Genomic DNA, 25,920 nt, shown 5'->3' with positions numbered 1-25,920 from the left:
AATGGTAAAAATTTTATCCTTTTTTTATGGCTGAAAAATATTCCATTGTGTGTATACATCACATCCTCTTTATTCATTCATCTGTTGAGGGACACTTAGGTTGCCTACGTATCTTGGCTAGTGTAAATAATTCTGCAGTGAACATTGGGGTGCATTCTTTTTCAACTCGTGTTTTTCTCTTCTTCTGATGTATACCCAGGAGTGGGATTGCTGGATCATGTGACAGTTCTATTTTTAATTTTTTGAGGATCCTCCATATTGCTTTCCACAGTGGCTATACCAATTTACATCCCCACTAACAGCACATGAGGATTGCCCCCCATTTTCTCCACAACCTTGTCATATAATACATGGGGACTTAGGTTTTTATTTTAATGCTATTAGACTCAAACTGAAACATCAGCTCTTCTGGGTCTTTAGCTTACAGATCTCGAGACTTGTAAGCTTCCATAATTGTATGAGCCAAATCCCTTATAATAAATCAGTGTCTCTCCATCTTTCCTATTGGTTCTCTCTGAAAATCCTGTCTGAAAGACATACCTCTTCTCAGCTATTCTCCTCTTAGAGAATAACAGTCACAGATCTCCCTCCTCACTCCCCTCTTCTCTAGTGTCCTAGGGCTACTGTAACAAAGTAACAAACTGAGTGTGGTAGAACAACAGAAATTTACTTCCTCACAGTTATAGAAGCTAGGGGTCTGAAATCAGATGTCACCAGGGCCAGGTTCTCCCTGAAGGATCTAAGGAAGGATGCTTTATTGACTCTTGCAGATTCTGATAGAAGCTGGCAACGCTTGGTGTTCCTTGGCTTGCAGTTGCATTAGGAATTTCTGCCTTTGTCTTTGCATAACTGTCTTCCCCCTCTGTGTGTCTAATTTCTCTTTTTTAAGGATATCAGTTTTTGGATTAGGGACTTGAATTCAATATGACCTCATCTTAACTAAATACAACTGCAAAGAATCTTGTAGACTATTTCTATTCCCTATGAGAATTCTCTCTTATACAAGTATTCACAACACACACCCCACCCTTGAGATAATATTCACAGAACCAGCTGTGATACATGCTTGTGCATAGAATAGGAAGAATATAAAACAAAGAGAAATGATAGATGATAATTTCTCAAGATATTTTACTGATTCAGTGGTAAGAAGTGTCTACTATTAGAAAGCATTGTACAGTATAACACTTACTTGGACATGCTCAGAAATGACTCCTGCCACAAAGGAGGCAGGATGCAAAGGAGTCATATGATAACATCCTTCAATGCTGGGAACATATATCAAGGTTCCGAGGCAATGAGAGAGTAGCATGAAAAGCTGCCACATCCACTGAATGGTCTGCCTTCCTGTCACGTATCTGATTGCTTTCGGTGGCTCCTGCGGTTGCCTCTTCAGTCTGCTGTGGCCATTGTAGCAGAGATGGTTTCACTAACCAGGAATACTCATTGAAAAGATCAACAGTCCTCAAGAGATGCCAGATCAGTTCAGTTCAGTCGCTCAGTCATGTTCGACTCTTTGCGACCCCATGAATCGCAGCATGCCAGGCCTGCCTGTCCATCACCAACTCCCAGAGTTCACTCAGACTCATGTCCATCGAGTCAGTGATGCCATCCAGCCATCTCATCCTCTGTCATCCCCTTCTCCTCCTGCACCCGATCCCTCCCAGCATCAGAGTCTTCCAATGAGTCAACTCTTCGCATGAGGTGGCCAAAGTACTGGAGTTTCATCTTTAGCATCATTCCTTCCAAAGAGATGCCAAATACTCTCTGCAAATTTATGCTTTTGGGGAGACTCTGCTCAGACTGTCCAGTTCTCTTCTGTTTTCTATTCACAACTCATGGTTTGTGTTCTCCTGTCAAAACTAAATTTCAGTATGATTTTTGGAGTTATCTGGATGTTTTGCAGGGGTTGAGGGTCATACTCTCAAGATACACTACCTCTGGGAGTTCCCCAGTGGTCTAGTGGTTAGGACTCGGCACTTTCACTCCTGTGGCCCAGGTTCAATCCCTGGTTGGGGAACTAAAATCTCATAAGCCACACCACTGGGTCCCGCCAAAAAAAATTCATGAAAGATACACTCACCTCTCTGGCGCAGGTCCATCACTGAAGATGACTGAGAACCACTCCCATCTCCAAACTTGCCTTTTCCCAGCATCCTCTTGGGGTTGAGCCCTTAAAAAAGGCAAATATACATGTTAGTCCCAAATTCCTTAGATATCCCTCCCACTACTGCTATATTTAAAAGATATAACCAAACAGGGCCTACTCTATAGCACAGGGAACTCTACTTAATATTACATAACCAAATGGGAAAAAAAAAATTTGAAAAAGAATAGATATGTGTATATGTATAACTGAATCACTTTGCTGTACACCTGAAACTAACCTAACATTGCTAATCACCTGTACTTCAATATAAAATAAAAAGTTGCAAAAAGACAAATATAAGTATAAACAGAATAATTTAGTCCTCTGAAGCCAGAAAACAAATAATGTCACACTGACGGTTACACTTCAAGTTCTAATGTTATTTTTATCCACTTGCCCATATCGGATCACTCTTCAAAGCCACCCTGTCCCTCAGGTATTTCTGGGAATCCACAAAACAGAGTATCAGACACTGCAGCAAACACTTCTTCTACCCACCTCATATCCTCTGGACATTTTACTCCAGTTGTTAATGTAAGAACCACCTTTACAAGTAAAACCTGAGAGCATGTAGCCTCAGCTACACTAGAAATCTCATTTTCTGTCAGGGGCTTCTCTGATTCTAAGTATTTCTTTTATTATTATTATTTTTAATTTATTTAGGGAAACGTACTCCCAGGTGTAAAACCTGGGCTAGTGGAGGATGAGAATCATGCATAAACACTTCCATCTTCTGCTGCTGCCAAGTCGCTTCAGTTGTGTCCGACTCTGTGCGACCCCATGGACTGCAGCCTACCAGGCTTCTCCATCCATGGGATTCTCCAGGCAAGAACACTGGAGTGGGTTGCCATTTCCCTCTCCAATGCATGAAAGTGGAAAGTGAAAGTGAAGTCACTCAGTCGTGCCTAACTCTTAGCGAGCCCAGGGACTGCAGTCTACCAGGCTCCTCTGCCCATGGGATTTTCCGGGCAACAGTACCAAATGCCTAATTATAAGGAGAATTCTACATGGCGTTTCAGAATTCCAGTAAGATGGAGCTTCAGCTACCCAGTTGGTGATCAGTTCAATAACATATCTTTGTACCAATGTTTCCACCCTCCCTATTCAATTTTTCCATTCCCCAACCCCTGTTCCCTCAGATTGCTATACACAAGCCTTTGACTCAAGCTCTGCTTTCTGGGGCAAACACACTTAGGCTAAACACATTGCTTGTTTGCTACAAATACAGAGTCACATCTACCATACTGCTTATCCTTACTTTAACTTCAGCTAGTCAAAATACACATGCTACACCAGAGCCTTCCTGAAGGAATCTCATTGTTGCCCATGCTAATGGCATCCCACATAATGCTAATGCATCAAGGGTCTGACTGTGACCACATGGTCTGTATCCTGCAAGGCTTCTCTGTCCATGGGATTCTCCAGACAAGAATACTGGAGTGGCTTGCAATTTCCTTCTCCAGGGGATCTTGCTTACCTAGGGACTGAACCCACATCTCCTGCAACTCCTGTGTTGGTAGGTAAATTCTTTACCATTATGCCACATGGGAAGCCCATACAGATAAAGGCTACTTGTCGAATGTTTTCTCTCAACTCTCTATCATCTGCCCTCATACCAGCCACCTCTTACAAAAGTAAACATACCAAATTCTTCACTTCTCTTTTAGTCAAAGCAAAAATTTGCATTCTACCAGTACACACAAATAATTATGCTGGACTCAGGGAACATTTCATGCACAGATGGGCTCAATTAAGGACAGAAATGGTATGGACCTAACAGAAGCAGAAGATATCAAGAAGAGGTGGCAAGAATACACAGAAGAACTGTACAAAATTATCTTCATGACCCAGATAATCATGATGGTGTGATCACTCACCTAGAGCTAGACATCCTGGAATGTGAAGTCAAGTGGGCCTTAGAAAGCATCACTACGAACAAAGCTAGTGGAGGTGATGGAATTCCAGTTGAGCTATTCCAAATCGTGAAAGAAGATGCTGTGAAAGTGCTGCGTTCAACATGCCAGCAAATTTGGAAAACTCAGCAGTGGCCACAGGACTGGAAAATGTCAGTTTTCATTCCAATCCCAAAGAAAGGCAATGCCAAAGAATGCTCAAAGTACCACACAATTGTACTCATCTCACACGCTAGTAAAATAATGCTCAAAATTCTCCAAGCCAGGCTTCAACTTCAATACGTGAACCGTGAACTTCCTGATATTCAAGCTGGTTTTAGAAAAGGCAGAGGAACCAGAGATCAAATTGCCAACATCCGATGGATCATTGAAAAGGCAAGAGAAAAACATCTATTTCTGCTTTATTGACTATGCCAAAGCCTTTGACTGTGTGGATCACAATAAACCGTGGAAAATTCTTCAAGAGATGGGCATACCAGACCACCTGACCTGCCTCCTGAGAAACCTATATGCAGGTCAAGAAGCAACAGTTAGAACTGGACATGAAACAACAGACTGGTTCCAAATAGGAAAAGGAGTACATCAAGGCTGTATATTGTCACCCTGCGTATTTAACTTCTATGCAGAGTACATCATGAGAAATGCTGGGCTGGAAGAAGCACAAGCTGGAATCAAGATTGTTGGGAGAAATATCAATAACTTCAGATATGCAGATGACACCACCCTTATGGCAGAAAGTGAAGAAGAACTAAAGAGCCTCTTGATAAAAGTGAAAGAGGAGAGTTAAAAAGTTGGCTTAAAGCTCAACGTTCAGAAAACTAAGATCATGGCATCCAGTCCCATCATTTCATGGGAAATAGATGGGGAAACAGTGGAAACAGTGTCAGACTTTGTTTTGGGGGGCTCCAAAATCACTGTAGATGGTGACTGTAGCCATGAAATAAAAAGATGCTTGCTCCCTGGAAGAAAAGTTATGACCAACCTGCTACTGCTGCTAAGTCACTTCAGTCGTGTTCAACTCTGTGCAACCCCATAGATGGAAGCCCACCAGGCTCCCCCGTCCCTGGGATTGTCCAGGCAAGAACACTGGAGTGGGTTGCCATTTCCTTCTCCAATGACCAACCTAGACAGCATATTAAAAAGCATAGACATTACTTTGCCAACAAAGGTCCAACTAGTCAAAGCTTTGGTTCTTCCAATAGTCCTGTATGGATGTGAGAGTTGGACTGTAAAGAAAGCTGAGGGCCGAAGAGTTGATGCTTTTGAACTGTGGTGTTGGAGAAGACTCTTGAGAGTCCCTTGGACTACAAGGAGATCCAACCAGTCCATCCTAAAGGTAATCAGTCCTGAATATTCATTGGAAGGACTGATGCTGAAGCTGAAACTCCAATACATTGGCCACCTGATGTGAAGAACTGACTTTTTTGAAAAGACTGATGCTGGGAAAGATTGAAGGTGGGCGAAGAGGGGATGACAGAAGATGAGATGGTTGGATGGCATCACTAACATGATATGGCATCACATATCATGTCCACAAATTCAGTGGACATGGGTTTGAGTAAGCTTCAGGAGTTGGTGATGGACAGGGAAGCCTGGCATGGTGCAGTCCATAGGGTCACAAAGAATTGGTCACGACTGAGCGACTGAACTGAACTATGCATATAGGGCTTCCTAGGGGGTTCTAGTGGTAAGAACCCACCTGCCAATGCAGGGGACATAAGAGACTCAGGTTCAATCCCTGGGTGGGGAAGATCCAATGGAGGAGGGCCTGGCAACCCACTCCAGTATCTTACCTGGAGAATTCCATGAACAGAGAAGCTTGGTTGGCCACAGTCCATAGGGTTGCAGAGTCAGACACACACATGCACATACTCTGCGTATAAATTAAATAAGCAGGGTGACAATATACAGGCTTGCTGTACTCCTTTCTCAATTTTGAACCAGTCTGTTATTCCACATCCAGTTCTAACTGTTGTTTCTTGACCTGCATACAGGTTTTTCAGGAGGCAGATAAGGTGGTCTGGTATTCTCATCTCTCTGCATGCTCACTAACATTTGTTATTTCTGTGTTGTGTGTGTGTGTGTGTTTTTCCCCTTGATGATAGCTATTCTGAGGCGAGTAAGGAGATACCTCTCTGTGATTTTGATTTGCATTTACCTGATGATTAGCAATGCTGAGCATCTTTTCATGTACCTATTGACCATCTACATTTCTTCTTTGGAAAAACATCTATCCAATTTCTCTACCCACTTTTTTTTCCTTTTAAATTTTTATTTTTTTGAAATTTTCACCAGAAACATTTTGTACTGGGGTATAGCTGATTAACAATGTTGTGGTAATTTCACGTGAATAGCAGAGGGACTGTACCCATATTTTAGTTGAGTTGTTTGTTTTTCTAATGATGAGTTGTATGAGCTATTTATATATGATGAATTTTAATCCTTTATTAATCATGACATTTGCAAATATTTTCTCCTATTCACTAGGTTGTCTTTTTGTTTTATCAGTGGTTTCCTTTGCTGTGAAAGTGCCTTTAACTAGGTCCTTTTTGTTTATTTTTGCTTTCTTCCCTTTATTTTAAGAGGTGGACCCAAAAATACTGCTGCAATTTATGGCCCGGAGTGTTCTGCCTGTTTTCCTCAAGGAGGTTTACCATGTCCAGCCTTATGTTTAGGTCATTAATCCATTTTAAGTTTATTTTTGTTTCTATTTTTGCTTTGCAAGTAAATTAATCTGCATCATTTTTCTAGATTCCTATATAAGTGATATTACATGAAATTTGTTTTTTTCTTTCTGACTTCCCTGTGTCTGACAGTCTCTAGGTCCATCCTCGTCTGCAAATGCCACAATTTTATATATGGTATTACAGAATGTTCTAATTTCATTCTTTTACATGTAGCTTTCCAGTTTTTCCAGGGCCACTTATTGAAGAGACTGTTTTTTGCTTTTTCCCCGCATCATATATTCTTATCTCCTTTGTCCAGGGGATTGCAAAGAGTTGGACGTGACTCAGTGGGCATGCATGCATGAGTTAATTTCTGGCCTTTCTATTTTGTTCCATTGATTTATGTGTCTGTTTTGTGTATGAATTTTTCCTTTCCATCTTTATCAAAATTTTACTTGTATATATCTAAAAATCTAGTTCTTCAAGTTGGTTACCAAAAGTAGCAGTTTCTTCCTTCCTCTACAGTTTGCCTTTTTTAAAGGTCATCTTTAAAAGTTCTACTCATTTAACCCTTTCACAGCTTACCTCCATATGTCTTAAAAATATATCAATAGTTGTTCATTTTCAACAGATATTATTACTTCTCTCTTTGTGAAATAGCATGAAGAGTTAGTTTTCACTTTAGCTCTAGAACTGTCACACTTACACATTTTTCCTTCCCCTCTCTTCTCAATAAAATTATGTCACAATTTATTTGTGTCAATACTGTTTACTATGCGCAAATTTTATTCACAGCTAAGAAACTATGATAGGATTGTTTTTCTCTGCACTACTTTTTCCTTTGCCTGGAATTAATGATTTTTTTTTTGCTTTTTAATTTATCACTATTTCAACCTCAAACTTTCTGTCAGCTATTTAAATATACTATCAATCAATATGCACATGAGGCATTCTGTAAGTTTTGTCATCTTGGAGAATTCTCTCCTGGAGCCTAGTTGCCAATCAACTATTTGATAGCCATTCTATTTGAAATCTCCTTTCACTATCATCAGACTACTTTACCTTTCTCTTGTGTCACGTCTTCTGTTTCCCGTACTCCATGGTTTTCACTACTTTACTCTCGTATTGGTAGAGGTCACTTCTAAGAGCTTCTTGAAAAGTCATTCATGGGAGATAAATTATTTAAGACTGTGCATGTCTGAAAATAGTTTTCTTCTATCCCAATACCTGAGTAATATTTAGCTGGGTATAGAAATCCAGGATGGAAGTCATTTTCCTTCAGAATTTTGAAGGAATTTCTCATTTTCTTCTCTTTTCCTATACTTTTCTTAAGAAACTTAAAGCTGTATTGATTGCTCATCTTTTATATGAGCCCTAATTTGTTGTCTTACCCGGAAGATTTTAGTACACGTTCTTTGTCTCCAGTGTTTTTAAGTTTCACTATTACTTTGCTGTGAGTCTGTTTTTATTCACTATTCTAGATTGTCAGTGAGCTCCTTTAACCTGGAAGTCATGTTCTAACTCTGAAAATTTTTCTCAAATAGTATCACTAGTGATCCTCTTTCTTCGGTATTTTTTGTTCTCTCTTTTGGAGCTGTAACTTACTAAACCTCCTGTTCTGTCACCTATTTTTTTTTCTTTATTTACTATGTTTTTTTCTATCTTATTATCTTTTCAGGCTTTCAATTGAGTTTTTCATTTCTGCTATAATTTTGTATTGCTTGCCAAAAAGCAGTGGTGGTCTCTGAATATTTTATTTTTTTTAATGAAGCATTCTATTCTCTCTTTGTGGTTACATTATTTTCTGTCTCTGAGCTTACTAAGGAAAATAATATTTAAATTTCTTTCTCATTTCAGTATTTGTTTATTCCAAGTTGCCTTTTTATATTTGTTTCATTGGTGTTGCCCTTTCTTGTTAGAAGCTTTTCTCTGAATTTTTGTAATTATTTAATTATCTCCTTACATGAGAATGAGAGACTGCAAACTCAATAGGTTTAGAGTAACTCAGGTAGGGTTTGTGAACTGCGATGAGCTTGAGTCACAGTTGAGACTGTTGAGAGAAAACACTTTGCATATCCTGCCTTAGGGAGAAAAAGCCTCATGCAAGAATTCTGGAACCCTGGTAGAGAAGATAGCTGGAAATCTCAGCATTCTGTAAGTATTTGTTCACTTAATTTCCTACTTTTATCATGAAACAACTGTTGATAATGTGGAGAAGGAAGCCTTCATACATTTTTATGGGATGTAATTGCCAAAACTTGTAATCACCTAAGATATCCTTCAATAGATAAATTGATAAACAAATTATGGTACATCTATTCAATGGAATATTACTTAGCAATAAAAGCAAGTGAGCTATCAAACCATGAAGAAAAAAAATAATGAACCTAAAATACAGACTAATTGGAAGGAGCTAGTTTGAGACCTCTATATATTATATTTTATAATTCCAATCACATGGAATTATGGAAATGGACAGCAAAAAGATCAGTGGTTGTCAGGGGTTTGGGGAAGAAAAGGAAGGGCTGTGTGAGTGAAGCACGGGATTTTTAGGTGGTGAACCTATTCTCTATGCTACTGTAATTCCAGATACCTGACATTATACATTTGTTAAAACCTATGGAACTTTGTGGCAAAAGTAAGCTTTAATCTGTATACCTTAAAAAAATCATTTAAAAGGGCAGAGATCTCATGAAGGAAAGCAGACTGTGACAAGGAAATCTAACTGTATTACAGCTGTAGGAAACAGCCTCACTGAAGGCAATGGGGGGATGTTGCTGGCCTAAGTTGGGAATGAATAGAGTTTCTTGGACTAAAGACAAAAAGGAAGTACACTCTAGTTAATACAGTTGGTTTCCATGAGGATAGAGCTTAACAAATATGATGTATAGGTATATATACTAAATGCGTCTACTGGTATTGAAAAATTAAGAATTGTATGGCAGACAGTGTGAGCCAGGTTTTTTTCTGTTAAAATAGGAATCTACAATTAAGCAAGGGAAGGAGGCTATAATTATCCATGTGGAAATGAATTAGAGTTTGAGACATTGTTATGTATATATATCCAGATTACATATGAAAGTATTTATAGATAGAAGTTAATTATATTAGTTAGTATACATACGTATAGTCCTTGCTCTGTCAGTTGCAGAGGAGCTATAAGCAACAGTGCCCAGTAGCAACAAGTAAACCTAACACCTGTATCTTGGTTTCTAATATCATTGTTCAATAAACTGGATAAGGAATTCTTGGAGAAATGGTTGGTTTTGGATCTAAGGAAATACACAAGATAAGCCTGGAACATATTATGGTAACAGATAAAAGCTGGAACAATTTGAGCCACAAAATAAATAAACTAGCATTGTACCATGTCCCAGAGTATTAAATAAATATCTCTTAGTTCATACCAGGTATAAATAATTGATAAAATAAATGAGGATGAAGAGACAAATCTCCCATGCAGAAGAATTTCAAAATAATTTATGTAGGTATCCCATCCTCAAAAAGCAAGACCATCACTACACTCCTTAAATGTGGCCTGCCCGTGGTGATTTTCTTCCAAGGAGCAGAGTATAGAAAAGATAGACGTTAAAAGAGTACTTTACAGAAGGGAAATTTGTTGTACAGTCACCCTCAACCAGGTGATCAGGGTCAATATCTAGTGTGATAAATCACATTGAAAGCACATATCTCTGTTATGATGTGATGAAATGTCGCTATACCTCTGTTATCATCTTCCTCTAAACCTATTATTCCAGTCTAGTCATGAGACAAACATTAAGAAAATTCCATTCAAGGGACATCCTACAAAACACTTGACCAGTACAGCTCTAAACTGTCAAGTTCGTCAAAAATAAAGGAAGTCTGAGAAACTGTCTGAGCCAAAGGGAGCCTGACAAGTAAAGGTGATATGGTCATCAGGAAGAAATCCTGGAATAGAAAAAGACATTATTAGGTGGAAAGTAAGAACATCTGATTAAACTGTAGACTTACAGTTTTGTTTGTAATGTTTGTTTTGGTTCAATGACTGTAGCATATATACCACACTAAGATGGTAATAACACAGGAAACTACATGAAGAAATATTAATATATAGGGATTCTCTATCTTCAAACATTATGGACATCTATAGAAATTCTAAAACATAGTGTATATTAACAAAATTTAAACATAGAAAAAACTACCTAGTCTCAATCATTCTCCCTCAGATATTTCATATAGTAGTTTGTTTTTTATGTCTATAGTCTAATTTATTCATGCGCCTTAATTTTCAAATACTTGACATTACAGTTATTTGCTTCCTTATTTATTTAATCCTTTATAATGGCAGATTATATTGCAATTATTTTACTTTATACACTCTCAAAGTCAACTGCAAAAATCTTTAAAAAGTTATCTCAATAAGCCAACCCCAAGCCATCCATGCGTCTTCCTATTAAAAATGAAATACTATATATACTGTATATAATAGTGAAGGGATAAGCTAAATATTTGATGTAAATATCAGCTCCACATTATAGCATTATAAGTCCCTATGTTTTTTAATTTCTTAAGAATTATACAAAAATAATTTGGTGCACTGGGACGACCTAGAGGGATGGTGTGGGGAGGGAGGAGGGAGGAGGGTTCAGGATGGGGAGCACATGTATACCTGTGGCAGATTCGTTTTGATGTTTGGCAAAACTAATACAGTGTTTGAGGTTTAAAAATAAAATAAAATTAAAAAAAAATAAAAGTTATTAGAATCTTAAGATTCATTTTTTTTCTTTAAGGGATCTTTTCCAAATGAGAAGATGAAATAGAAAAACAAGATCAGGTTGTATCTTGCTGGGAGCAAGTAATCATAAGTAATCCTCTCCCAATTAAAATTATATCAATAATAGTTTTATTAACTTCAAAAATATTTACTGAGAACAAATTATGTATAAAATTGTGTAAATATCTACTAGGCAACTAACTGATGTGTTTCACTTTTTTCCTTCCTTCATGTGTCAAGTGGGTACTTATTGTTAAACTGTCATGTGAGAGCCTGGAGCTCAGAAGAAAGGCCAGGCTAGAGGGGGATTTAGTGGTTTTCTCCCTATTAGTGATGATTATAGTAATGGAAGTAGATAATCTCTTCCACTAAATGCCCCTAGAAAAGAGAAGGGAAAGAATGATAAAGAACAGGAAGGTGCCAACAGTAATGTTTCATAACAAATCATCTCCAAGCTCAATGGCATAGAGTATTTCTTCTCATGCTTATGAGTCTCCAGTCTGACTGAAGGTTGACACATGTAAGTTTTGTTCTGAGACTCAGGCTGAAACGACAGAAGCTACCCAGGAGAACATCTTTTCAAGGCGATTACAGACGTACAGGCATTTGTTGTTCAGCTGCTCAGTCATGTCTGACTCTGCAACACCATGCACTGTAGCACACCAAGCTTTCCTGTCCTTCAGTATCTCCTGGAGTTTGCTTAGACTCATGTCCATTGAGTCAATGATGCCCCCTTCTCCTCTTGCCCTCAATCTTTGCCAGCATCAGAGTCTTTTTCCAGTGAGTCGGCTCTTCACATCAGGTGAGCAAAGCATTGGAGATTTCAGCTTCAGCCTTTTGCAAATGCTTCATTTTTTACGAATTGAAATTTTGTGCCAACCCAATGTTAAACAAGTCTATCACTGCCATTTCTTCAACAGCATTTGCTCACTTTGTGTCTCTTTGTCACATTTTTATAATTCTTACAACATTTACAATTTTTTCATTGTTTTTAATATTATTTTATTGTTTTTAATGTTATGTTCTGTGATCAGTGATCTTTAATATTATGATTGCAAAAAGATCGATTCACTAAAATCTTAGATGATGGTTAGCATTTTAAAATTAAGGTGCCACATTGGTTTTTCAGACATAATGCTATTGCACACTTAATAGATTATAGTATAGTGTTACCCTAATTTTATATGCATTGGGAAACCAAAAAGATGTGTGTGATCTGCTTTATTGAGATACCCTCTTTATTGTGGTCATCTGGAACTCAAAACTCAAGTGTCTCCAAAGTCTGCCTATGTTAGAAGGCAAGCTAACTCTGCAAACACATTTCAACTACTCTTTGGGTCAACTCCACTAAACATCAGTTCAGTTCAGTCACTCAGTCGTGTCCGTCTCTTTGTGACCCCACGAATTGCAGCACGCCAGGCCTCCCTGTCCATCACCAACTCCCAGAGTTCACTCAAACTCACGTCCATCGAGTCAGTGATGCCATCTAGCCATCTCATCCTCTGTCGTCCCCTTCTCCTCCTGCCCTCAATCCCTCCAAGCATCAGAGTCTTTTCCAGAGTCAACTCTTCGCATGAGGTGGCCAAAGTACTGGAGTTTCAGCTTTAGCATCATTCCTTCCAAAGAACACCCAGGGCTGATCTCCTTTAGAATGGACTGGTTGGATCTCCTTGCAGTCCAAGGGACTCTCAAGAGTCTTCTCCAACACCACAGTTCAAAAGCATCAATTCCTCGGCACTCAGCTTTCTTCACAGTCCAACTCTCACATCCATACATGACCACGGGAAAAACCATAGCCTTGACTAGATGGACCTTTTTTGGCAAAGTAATGTCTCTGCTTTTGAATATGCTATCTAGGTTGGTCATAACTTTCCTTCCAAGGAGTAAGCGTCTTTTAATTTCATGGCTGCAGTCACCATCTGCAGTGATTTTGGAGCCCAAAAAAATAAAGTCTGACACTGTTTCCACTTTCTCCCCATCTATTTCCCATGAAGTGATGGGACCAGATGCCATGATCTTCGTTTTCTGAATGTTGAGCTTTAAGCCAACTTTTTCACTCTCCTCTTTCCCTTTCATCAAGAGGCTTTTGAGTTCCTCTTCACTTTCTGCCATAAGAATGGTGTCATCTGCATATCTGAGGTTATTGATATTTCTCCCGGCAATCTTGATTCCAGCTTGTGCTTCTTCCAGCCTAGCATTTCTCAGGATGTACTCTGCATATAAGTTAAATAAGCAGGGTAACAATATACAGCCTTGATGTACTCCCTTTCCTATTTGGAACCAGTCTGTTGTTCCACTAAACATAATACTGACCAAAGCATTGCTCATCTCAAAGTCCAGTGGTATAGAAGTATACTCTGCCTCTACTGAGAGTTGGCTACATCACAGTATACTGGACATGGTTATGGGAAAAGATGAAGAGCTGGGAAAAAGAAAAGGAAAATGAAGCACCAAAACAGAATATCGAGAAATGTCTACATTTAGGGATCAGTAGACTAAAATATTATTTAGTAGACTAAAGTATTCTTGGGGCTTCCCTGGTGACTCAGCCAGTAAACAATCTGCCTGCAGTGTGGGAGACTTGGGTTTGATCCCTGGGCGGGAAGATCCCCTGGAGAAGGAAATAGCTATCCACTCTGTTATTCTTACCTGGATAATTCCATGGACAGAGAAGCCTGTTGGACTACAGTCCATGGAGTCACAAAGAATCATATACAACTGAGGGACTAGGGCTTTCCTGATGGCTCTGCAGATAAAGAATCCGCCTGCAATGCAGGAAACCTGGGTTTGATTCCTGGGTCAGGAAGGTCCTCTGGAGAAGAGAATGTCAACCCACTCCAGTATTCTTGCCTGGAGAATTCCATGGACAGAAGAGCCTGGTGGGCTGCAATCCGTGTGGTCACAAAGAGTTGGACATGACTGAGTCCAACTTTCACTTCACTTTCGCTTTTTCAGACTAAAATATTTCACTGAAGAAAATTAAAAAGGTTACTAGTGTAAGTTTGGAGAAGGCAATGGCACCCCACTCCAGTACTCTTGCCTGGAAAATCCCAGGGACGGGGGAGCCTGGTGGGCTGCCGTCTATGGGGTCACACAGAGTCGGACACGACTGAAGTGACTTAGCAGCAGCAGCAGCAGTGTAAGTTAGGGCCAATTCACACCAAGAGCTTTGTTCAGGTGATCTACAAGTAGTATGTTCTTTTCAAAGTGAAAAAAATAAGAATAATTTTATTCAGATATTTTTTACAAATTTGAAACATAAGGTAAATTATAATTTTCCATAAAATCCTATTGTGCTTTTAAATATCATTATTTTCTTAACAGGTGGCATTCATCTTGGCTAGAGTAATTTCTTCCTGTCAATTTTCTTTCTTTTTTTAATAAGCTTTACTAAAAGTAATTTACCTAAATAAAATTTACTACTTTTAAATGTGAAGTTTAAGCAGTTTTGACAAACATGTATAGTTACGTAGCATTGTCATTGCCATGAGCATTATCTAGATATTGAACATTTGCATCAACCCAAATAGTTCCCTTGTACTCCTTTGCAGTACAAGGGAACTACTCTCTACTCTCCCCAGGATCTGACAATTACTAGACTGACTCTCTGTCACTGTGGCTTTACAATTTTTAGAAGTTTATGTAAATGGAATCATATAGTTTTTTGGGCCTCAGTTAATTAATAGCATGATTATTTTGTGATTCATCCATAAGAAAATGCATCAGTAGTTTGTTCCTTTTCATTGCTGAGTAGTATTCCATGATATGGATATACCATAATATGTTTAATCATTTGCCAGTTTTTGGTCATTAGGATTGTTTTCATTTCAAGGTTATTATTAATACAGCTTCTCTGTGACCTAGCTCTGAAGGCCATGCTGTTAATCTTTATGGTTTTGTCTGTTCAATGAAGTTTCTGTGAATATTCATGTGCACATCTTTGTGTGGACAGTTATTTTTATTTCTCTTTGGTAAATATTTAAGAATGCTATTGCTGGGCTATATGGGTGTATCCTTTGTAAGAAAATCCCACTGTTTTCCACATCTGCTGTATTCCCATCAGCCATGAGTGTCCCGATAGTTCCATACACTTACACTTACATGGCACTAAGCCATGGCACTTAAATTTTAGCCACAATATCAGGTATGTAGAACTATCTCATAATTGTTTTTATTTGCTTTTTCCCTAATAATTAATGAAGTTCAACAACATTTTATGTATTTATTTACCATTTGAAATATCTTCTTCCATGAAGTTTCTCTTCAGATATATTGCCCATTTTTAAATTGGTTTTTTCTCATCTTTCTATTTAGGAATAAGTGTTCTTTATAGAATTTTAATACAAGTCTTATCAGATAGATGTTTTGCATATATTTCACCCAGTCTGTGACTTGCCTTTTAATTTTTTAACAGTATCTCTCAAATAATAAAATGTTTTCATTTTTTATAAAATCAAATTTATCAAATTTTTTTTTATAAACTTTATTTTGTAAAATTTTAAGAATTCTTTAATTAAAGATCACAAAGATTTTCTTATATATTTTATCTATACATTTTGTAATTTTCTCTAACATATAGATCTATTATCTTTTTCAATTTAATGTTTGTATGACTCATGAGGTAATGTTTGAAATTTATTTTTTTCTTAAATGTGGACTTCCTATTTCAGTGCCATTGTTGAAAATACTATCCTTCTTCCTTGGTATCTTTATCAAGAAAATTGACCTTGTATTGGTGAGTATATTTCTGGACTCTCTTCTGTTACAGTGTTCTCTATGTCTATCCTTATGCCAATACTATGCTTCTTGATTACTGGAGCTTTATGATAAGTCTTGGAATTGGGTACTTCAAGTCTTCCAACTTGGTTCTTTGCTTAATTTGTTGTTTTTTAACTCCAGATCCTTTGAATTTATATAAATTTTAGGATCAGCTTTTTAATTATTGCAAAAAAATCCTACTGAGAATTTGATTGGAATTTTGTTGAGTGGATAGATCATCTTAGGGAGAATTAAAATGGTAACATGGCTCCCCATTGATAAATGTCCATTTATTTAGGTCTGTCTTAAATTCTATAATCATTGCTTTGTCATTTCCAGTGTGCAAGTTTTACATGTATTTTGTTATAGTGATTCCTATTTTATTTTAAAATATTATAAACATTTTATCAGTTTTCATTTCTAAATGTTCATATTTAATGTATATAAATACAATTGAATTTTCTATATTGACCTTATATTCTCTGTAAAATTTATCTGTTGGTTATCTAGTAGCTTATTATAAAATCCTTAGAGTTTTCTAGTCAAACATTCATGCTGTTTTTGCGTTAACATTTTTACTTCTTCTTTCCCAAATTTGTGTCTTTTTTTCCCTTACCTTGCCTTATTGAACTAGCTGAAACCTCTATCCTACTGAAAAGAAGTGATGAGAGCAAGATAGCCTTGTGTTGTTCCTGTGCTTGGGAATGGCATTTTAGTCCTTCCCCACTAAGTAAAATTTTAGCTTATAAGTTTTTGTAGCTTCCTTTTATCAGTTGATATAATTGCCTTGTATTCCTTGTTTTTATCACACTTGAAATTGAATTTTGGTAAGTGCATTTCCTGGATTTGTTAAGATGATCATATATTTCTTCTGTTTTACCTTAATGATATGGATTACATTGATTGTTTTTTAACTATTATTTGAGAATTGCATTTCTGAGATAAAGTCTACCTGCTTATGATGTATCATCCTATTTGTATGTTGCTCACTTTGATTTGCTAAAATTTTATTAAGGACTTGTTAAAAAATTTTGTTCAGGATTTTATATCTGTGCTCATGAGGAATATTGGTGTTTAGTTTTATTTTCTTGGAATGTCTTTGTCTAATATTCATACCAGAGTAATAATGGCATCACAAAATATTAGGAAGTTTTTGTTCCTTGCCTATGATTTGGGAAATTTTGAGCAGAGCTGATATTTCTTTATGAAACATTTGGTATAATTCATCATTGAAAGCATCTGCACCCTAGAGTTTTTGTGGGATAATTTTTACCTACATATTCAGTTTCTTTACTAGAAAAGGGCTAATTGGGTTCTTATGACTTCTCAAGTGCTCTGTGGTAGTTTTGGTCTTTTGAAGAGCACTCCACCTATATTATTGAACATATTGCCTAGAATTGTCCATAACTTTCTCTTATCTTTTTAAAATATCAGTTCTTTGGTAGTACTGTCTCCTCTTCTGCTCATGATGTGGATTATTTTTATCTTTTCATATCAACCCAATTACATGTTTTTATTTTATTAATATTTTCAACAGCTCTTGGTAGGCAGATACATAGTATTTGTCTTTTTGTTCATATATATAAAACTGCAAACATGTTATTATTACATCTTTTTTCACAAAATGGCAAAATAGCTTAAAATAGTTCAGATAGTCTTAAAAGTGTTGCTGGAAATCTCAATGCAAATATTACTATTGAGGAAAAAATTATAAAATTAAGTAGTTAAAACAGTGTCTGTGCAAATATGGAGGATGAATTTGAATGTTAAAGTGAATCTATAAGTATCATGATTTTGTAAAGATAGTTAAAATGTATTGCAACTTGTAAATATAATGACTTTAAGTTGAAAAAAATTTTCATATTCTTTAATTCATTGATACAATGTTTTTCAATAGTGGCTTAAAATCATCAGAATTTCAGCAGAGTATAAAGATCATAAAATAATTTATTTTTTCTAGTACAAATTTATACCTTTCCAGTTAGAACTGATGAATTTTGCTACTAAAGAGAGGTGAAATAAAATATATTCTAAATTTCACCAAGCTAAAGATAGCTGTAATTCAAGTTATTGCAGAGAGAATATAAAACAAGTTGTAAAGTTAATGATAGTATGTACAGAAGGAAAGAAAAGTATATTAATTATCTACTGCTATGTCATAAAATAACCCAAGACCCAGAAACTTAAACCAACTTATATTTATTATCTCATGATTCCTATAGATCAGAAATTTAGGTGTTACTTACCTGGGTAGTTTTAGGCCAGGGTCTCTAAAGAAGTTGTAGTCAAGATGTTAACCAGGACTGTCGTCATCAGAAAGCTTGACTAGGGACTGGGGAATCTGCTTCCAAAACAGCTTACTTTGTCAGGAAGCCTCACTTCTTTTATGATTGTTGGATGAACTCAGGTCCTTGACATGTGGCCTCTCTATGTGGCCATTTGAGTGTTTTCACAAAATGGCAGCTAGATTCCCCTGGAGCATGTGATCTGAGAGAGAGCAAGGAAGAAGCCTTATTGCTCTCTAAGACCTAGTCTCAGAAGCCCTAACATATTCTATTTATTAGATTTGAGCTACTAAGTCCAGTTCACACCAAGGGGAAGGGAATTAGTGTTGACCTTTGGAGGAATGTAAAAAAAACTGATGGGCATATTTTAAAATCATAATACAAAAGCTATGGTAAAATTCATCTATAATCTAATGCTTTGGGATTTCAGTATCATACTGTATGAAAAGTAATTAGTATGATGTGTGCTGTTAGCTGACATTTTGCTTTAAAGCTTGACCAAACCACATTTGGTATACAGATAATAATATGTAAAAAAAAAAAAAAAAAAAATATATATATATATGTAAGTGCTGGGATGATGTGTTCATTCATCAGTGAAAAGTCATGTCATAGAAGAGTTTTATTTGTGTAGTGGATGATCACTTTATGCACTGTGGTATAGATTGTCTAAGAATAAGTACTGCATGTTACACCAGTTATATGTATAGAAATAAGGGTGTTCATTACACAAAGAAAAACGTTGCTCTTATTTGCAAACTGCTTAATTCACAGAATACAGGTGATGGTCAACTACATTATTTGTAGCATTCCTTCAATTTTGAGAGAAATAGTGACATTTAAATACAAACAAATTGCAGCTATTGATTGTAGGTCTTTTCAGCTTTTATGGCAAAGAAAACAGCAGCCATGTAAAATGTTGCTTTTCTAATACATGACAACACTTGTTGAGGTGTTGAGGAAGTGATGGTTGCGTACATTTTTATTAAATGATGAATGAGATGAAAACATATAATGAAGTTGCTATTTCTGTCCATAGTTGTTTCTATAAGTGACTTTCTTAAATAGTACAATCCAGAATGAAAGCTTAGTAGTTAAGACTTACGGTTCTGGAGTCAGATTTCCAGGATTCAAAAGCCAGCTGGACCACTCACAAGCTATGTGATTTTAGACAAGGCATTCAATCTCTCTATCAGATCAGCTCAAATCAGATCAGTCACTCAGTCATGTCCAGCTCTTTGCGACCCCATGAATTGCAGCACACCAGGCCTCCCTGTCCATCACCAACTCCCGGAGTTCACTCAGACTCACGTCCATCGAGTCAGTGATGCCATCCAGCCATCTCATCCTCTGTCGTCCCCTTCTCCTCCTGCCCCCAATCCCTCCCAGCATCAGAGTCTTTTCCAATGGGTCAACTCTTCCCATGAGGTGGCCAAAGTACTAGAGTTTCAGCTTTAGCATCATTCCTTCCAAAGAAATCCCAGGGCTGATCTCCTTCAGAATGGACTGGTTGGATCTCCATGCAGTCCAAGGGACTCTCAAGAGTCTTCTCCAACACCACAGTTCAAAAGCATCAATTCTTCAGCGCTCAGCCTTCTTCACAGTCCAACTCTCACATCCATACATGACCACAGGAAAAACCATAGCCTTGACTAGATGAACCTTTGTTGGCAAAGTAATGTCTTTGCTTTTGAATATGCTATCTAGGTTGGTCATAACTTTCCTTCCAAGGAGTAAGCGTCTTTTAATTTCATGGCTGCAGTCACCATCTGTAGTGATTTTGGAGCCCAGAAAAATAAAGTCTGACACTGTTTCCACTGTTTCCCCATCTATTTCCCACGAAGTGATGGGACCAGATGCCATGATCTTCGTTTTCTGAATGTTGAGCTTTAAGCCAACTTTTTCACTCTCCACTTTCACTTTCATCAAGAGGCTTTTGAGTTCCTCTTCACTTTCTGCCATAAGGGTGGTGTCATCTGCATATCTGAGGTTATTGATATTTCTCCTGGCAATCTTGATTCCAGCTTGTGTTTCTTCCAGTCCAGCGTTTCTCATGATGTACTCTGCATAGAAGTTAAATAAACAGGGTGACAATATACAGCCTTGACGAACTCCTTTTCCTATTTGGAACCAGTCTGTTGTTTCATGTCCAGAATCTCTCTATAACATAATGTAATTATCAGTAAATAAAGTTTGTGATAGTACCTACCTGAAATAATTATCCTAGGGTTTACATAGGATAATCCATATAAAATACTTATGCTGCCTGGCATATAGTTACCAGGTGTTAAATATTAGATGTTTTAATAATTGCTTTATATCTTCATGGAGAAGGCAATGGCAATCCACTCCAGTACTCTTGCCTGGCAAATCCCGTGGACAGAGGAGCCTGGTAGGCTGCAGTCCATGGGGTCGCTAGGAGTTGGACATGAATGAGCGACTTAGCAGCAGCATTATGTCTTGAATGTATTTCTTAGGGAATGAAATATCACAAGTTTCAATCTACATATAAAATTTCTGAGGAAGCCATAACTGTGGTGAAAACAGCTCAGTCACCATGATGTTGACTATTTACCAACACTTAATGATTTCCTTTACTCATCTATAAAATAGTCTATAACCTATTGTTGAATGTATTTTAAACCCATATATAAACTTCCATGGAATATGAAGAATTGCTTAGCTGAGCAAAATGCAACCATACGGTGGATTAGGAATACTTCACTGCTGTCTCCCAAGATAAATCACTCAGCTTTCCAGTTTTGCAGTAGGGTGTGCTCATTAACTTAAAGCAGAAAGCAGTGCTGTAATTAGTCTTTAGTATGGAATCTATGCCTAAATTCTGATCTGTTCAAGTCTGAGGTTCATAATTCTGTGTGAAAACCATAAACTATGAACTGGAGTTTTCAAGTTTAGCAGTAATAGAGAGTAAAATAAGATGGCTGGATAAGGAAATTAACCTATAAATGTAGCTGTTTATCATTTAGCTGACTGTAAATGTTTTGATGAAATATTTCAACAGTATTTTTCCTCTCTCTCAAGTATGAAATAACTATTTTTAATATGAAAAATATTAGGCTTTTAAATAGTGAGAAATCTATTTTTTAAATGCTAAAATTGGTGCTTGCTTTGTTCCATGAAGCACCCTAATGGGCATTGGTCACAAAACTAAGATCGTGAGTAGTCTTACTTTAATCAGAGCCATACAAGAGCCATAAAGCAAAAAAGACAATACAAGTGATAGAAATTTGGAGGAAGGAGAGAACACTTCAAGGAGAGGAAGTTAGTCACAAAGAGATTTACGGAGGGGGTAGGGTCTGGATGGCATGTTAAAAGAGAGGTGGAACTTTAGATATATAAGTGAGGATATATAAGTAGGGGGTAACTTTTCATTAAAAAAAATTGTAAATGGTAGCATGACAGTAGGAAGCCTTTGGGCATGTTAAAAAGATAGTCACTAGAACAGTCTAACTAAAACAAAGGAGTAAGGGATAAAAGAGATCTTAATTGGACCCACACTAACAACAAATGAGGTCCATCAAATGCTTGGCACCAACTCAGTCTAACTCAAATGTTAAGGCACCCACTTATAAACTATATTTAGAGAGGATATAAGAAGAAAGTGGGAGAGAGAAAGTAGTCATAAAAGGCATTAAGAGGGAGCAGCCTCATTTCTTCGCCTTCTTTCACCAAGACACACATTTCTGCCCCTCTGAAAAAGAAACCATGCAGGGTGTCGTTTTCTGTCAAAAAGAGAAACCTTTCTTTGTATAATAAAAGTGGTGTGAGAGAATCGTTAATTAAATTGTCGTGGTGTTGTTTTTCGCTATGAAATGGCAGATTTAGCAGCTTTCGCTCTCTGTATTTATGACTGAGATGGGGGAGACAACTGAAGTAAACATATATCTCCGTGACTTTGAGTAGAATTCAAAAGTCATTTCAGCAGTTTGAGTTAACCAAATGCAATGCTATTCAAGAAATTAAGCAAGGGCTTTATTCAGTTAACTTCTCTATTAGAAGTTTTATCTGTTACTTAAATTTGTAGACATAGAGAATATCTGTTCCAGCAGCTGCTCTGTCTTCTTCCTTTGTCTTTCATTGCCCAACTACCTGACTTTATTTCTCTGTAGAGAAAAAGATGTGACCTTACTGTTTTACTGCTCCAGGGAAATTCATTCTTTCATTTTTGATGGGTTAACAACCATTAAAAAGCAGTGATTAACAGCCTTCCTCATTCCCCATCCCCCAGAACATGGAATTTGGGTGAGGCTGTAAATGCTTATATACTTGGCCTCCTTTCCCTGTTTTTAGAAAAAAAAATATATTCTTGAGAAAAATGTAGACTCAGAGAATCACTGTTCCCCAAATGACATGGCATTTTGGGTAGAGGGAAGTGACATGTCACAGGACACACATGGCACATATATGTAATAGTGTGGGAGAAAGAGGAGCTGGATGGTTAAGATGTGGAGCCCAGGGCAGCATGGGTGAGAGAGAGAGTTCTTTACGGCTAGTTGCTTAAAGATACCTTAAAAATATCAGTGTTGTTGGACAATAGGAGACAGCAGGGATCTTAATGAGTTTCTGTGACTTCGTATCATGATGGCTTCTCTGCTGACCTCCCCTCTCTCCTGGCAGTCCACCTAAAGTAAAATGCTGGCTTTCCTTTACAGACAAACCAATAGAGTAGAATGAAAAAGAGACCACTATCAGACAACGTATGTTAACAAATTTCTCAAATCAGAAAGCAAATGGAAAAATGGCTATAGCTGAAAGAAGTAGAGAAAGTTCCACCTAAGCCTCTTGCCTAGGGTTTCAACATAGGAGGAAATTTTTCTTCTCCAAAGAACTTCCATGAAACTGCAGATCTGGCAGTAGCAGATATGGCAAACCAGTAGGATTTAAGTGGGACTGAAAGCAATGTGCTTATGTAAGAATCTGAATTTTAAAAATGCCCTCCCCCTCCCCATAGGCAGAGCCAGGAGCCAAATAAGTCTTTGGCCCTAAACAAAAAATCAACAAACCCTAGAAGTCTTCCTTCTGAAAACATGGAACAGACTGTAAACCATCTCATGAAGAATTAGGAAAGGTAGTGTAGATGCTGGAATTCCAAATGAGGACTCGTTTAGGCTTCTTGGGGATGCTCTTTCACCCCCTCCTCAGCATAATGCCTGGCTCCCTCCTCTTCACACTCTAGCAGTGTCAGGCCACAAGCCTCAGGCATACATCCAAATAACTTGCTGGGAGCCTTCTTTCATTCATAATACAAACTGACAAGCAAGAACTCCTAGGCATTTCCCTGAATTTTATCATGAATGAAAAGACCAAATTAATAAAAATAAAAATTGACTGAGAGGAAACAGAGACACTTTAAGAAAGAGCAGGAGGCTATGGAAATAAAGGAAACAACCAGAAAATAAGAAATAACTCTCAAAAATTAAAAAATATAATAAGCAATTTCACTCCTGGGAATTTATCCAAAAAAACTCAAACAATAATTCAAAAAGATACATGCACTCCAATGTTCATAGCAGCATTATTTACAATTGTCAAGAGATGGGAGCAACCTAAGTGTCTATCAACAGATGAATAAATAAAGATGTGGTACATATATACATAATGGAATACTGTTCAGCCATAAAAAATAATGAAATTTTGCCATTAGCAGCAACATGGATGGACTTGGAGGGTATCACGCTAAATGAAATAGGTCATATGCATACCTATGGCTGATTCATGTTGGTATTGGGCAGAAAACAACACAATTCTGTAAAGCAATTCTCCTTTAATTAAAAAATAAATTAAAAAAGCAAACTAACAAATATAGGCAAAAAGAAGCAGACACACAGATTTAAGGTACAAACTAGTGGTTGCCAGTGGGGAGAAGGTGGGGGGAGGGGCAATATAGAGGTAAGGGACTAAGGGATGCAAACTGCTATGTATAAAATAAATAAGCTACAAGAATATATTGAACAGCACAGAGAATATAGTCACTATTTTATACTAACTACAAATGGAGTATAACCTTTAAAAATTGTAAATAACTATATTGTACACCTGAATATAATATTTTACATGAACTATATTTCAATATATGTAGTTATATATATATATAATTATCAAAAAGTTGATTCAAAGGAGAAAGTAGAAAATAAAGGCAAGATAATCTCTCAGAATATATTGTAAACAGATAAAGAGAAGAATTAATGAAGAGATGCAAAATCTGATTAAAAGGATTTCCAGAAAGAAAAAGAAGGGAAGAAAATGAAAGGAAGTACATTTACATAGAATTAGTAAGATAAGAATTTTCAGACCTAAAGAGAGACACATGACTCTTTCAACTGAAATACCTACCTTACATTGATATTTCCTCTCCTCTTTCTCCCTGTCCCTCCTAATCTCTGTCTCTCTCTTGCCCCACTAAATAGGTTATATAAGTTAAATCCTCAGTTAACATAAGAGGAAGTTCATAAAATATATAAAGTGGAAAAATAATAGAATCAAAGCTAGTGAGATTTTTTTCTTGAGAAAAATTTTGATTGGGTAGAAGTTGGATGGTAGATAAGTGTTTTAGGTTTTGTTTTTCTGTGATGAGCTATCAACTTTATTTCATTTTTTAAAAATCAAGCTTTACTTTCTTTGATTTTTAAAGATGTAACAAATATTTAAATAAAAACTAGACTATACACCTGTTAAGACAAATAGTCAATTAAAATTATAACATGATAAAAGAAACACTCAGAAACTCCCAACCCCTTTTTCTCTAACCTTTTCCCCAAACTTTTGCTGGCCACTTACTTTCATTTCCTTCATTTTCATTCTTCGTTATTTTCATTCTTCTTCATTCAGTTCCCCAGGGTCTCCCTATCTGCAGTCTGACAAGGTTCAGAGTTTGCACAGTAATCTAAGCCTTAAACTCAAGTTCTTAGGTGTGGAAAGAGCAAGCTGTGTTTGCTGGAGTCTTTAACATCATCTGGCTCCTGTATGTTAAAGTCGGCACTGATGACATATTTAGTTCAGAACAGAAAATAAGTCAGGGATGGCAATTCACATTACTGAATCACTCGTTTGGTGACAAGAGGTTCTTGTTCTGCTGATCTGTTGTGCTCAGGAGGGCTGTGAATTTCCTCAAATTGAACCCTAATTAATTCCTTTTTTTTTTTTTTTTTTTGTCTATGTGGGAGATAGAGGAGGTCAGAAAGGTGACCTTCCCCAGGAAAAAGACCACAGATTTTTAAAAAAAATCTTAAAGGATTCCTTGACCAGAAAATGTACAAGCACTATTGACAGGCATGCGCTCACTTAATCCTCTCCACAGCCTTCAAGGTAATGGAAGAAGACAAATAACATTTATCAAGCATGTATTGTGTTTATATATTTATCATTATTTCTC

General features: G+C 37.0%; 2 long non-coding RNA genes and 1 other non-coding gene across 13 annotated transcripts in view; 2 read left to right on the top strand and 1 right to left on the bottom strand.

Annotated features, from left to right (window-relative positions):
• LOC123332829 overlaps positions 1 to 19,373 on the top strand; it is a 144,314-nt gene extending 124,941 nt beyond the window's left edge. For all 11 annotated transcript variants that reach the window (XR_006640864.1, XR_006640865.1, XR_006640863.1 and 8 more), the window contains 3 exons: positions 8,815 to 8,882; positions 16,155 to 16,219; positions 16,877 to 19,373. This is a non-coding gene — a long non-coding RNA (uncharacterized LOC123332829). The remainder of the gene's footprint in view (positions 1 to 8,814; positions 8,883 to 16,154; positions 16,220 to 16,876) is intronic.
• Positions 1,645 to 25,454, bottom strand: LOC123332831. Its single transcript, XR_006549916.2, has 3 exons — positions 25,326 to 25,454; positions 2,084 to 2,173; positions 1,645 to 1,862 (listed from the first exon to the last, which is right to left on the bottom strand). It is a non-coding gene; the product is annotated as an uncharacterized LOC123332831 (long non-coding RNA).
• Positions 1,949 to 2,020, top strand: TRNAE-UUC. Its single transcript has one exon. It is a non-coding gene; the product is annotated as a tRNA-Glu (tRNA).
• Positions 25,455 to 25,920: the final 466 nt, after the last annotated feature.

The sequence above is a fragment of the Bubalus bubalis genome, chromosome 3 (assembly GCF_019923935.1).
Source record: "Bubalus bubalis isolate 160015118507 breed Murrah chromosome 3, NDDB_SH_1, whole genome shotgun sequence".
NCBI lineage: Eukaryota > Metazoa > Chordata > Mammalia > Artiodactyla > Bovidae > Bubalus > Bubalus bubalis.
The sequence above is the reverse complement of the archived record's forward strand: the minus strand, read 5'-3'. Positions and strand labels throughout refer to the sequence as shown.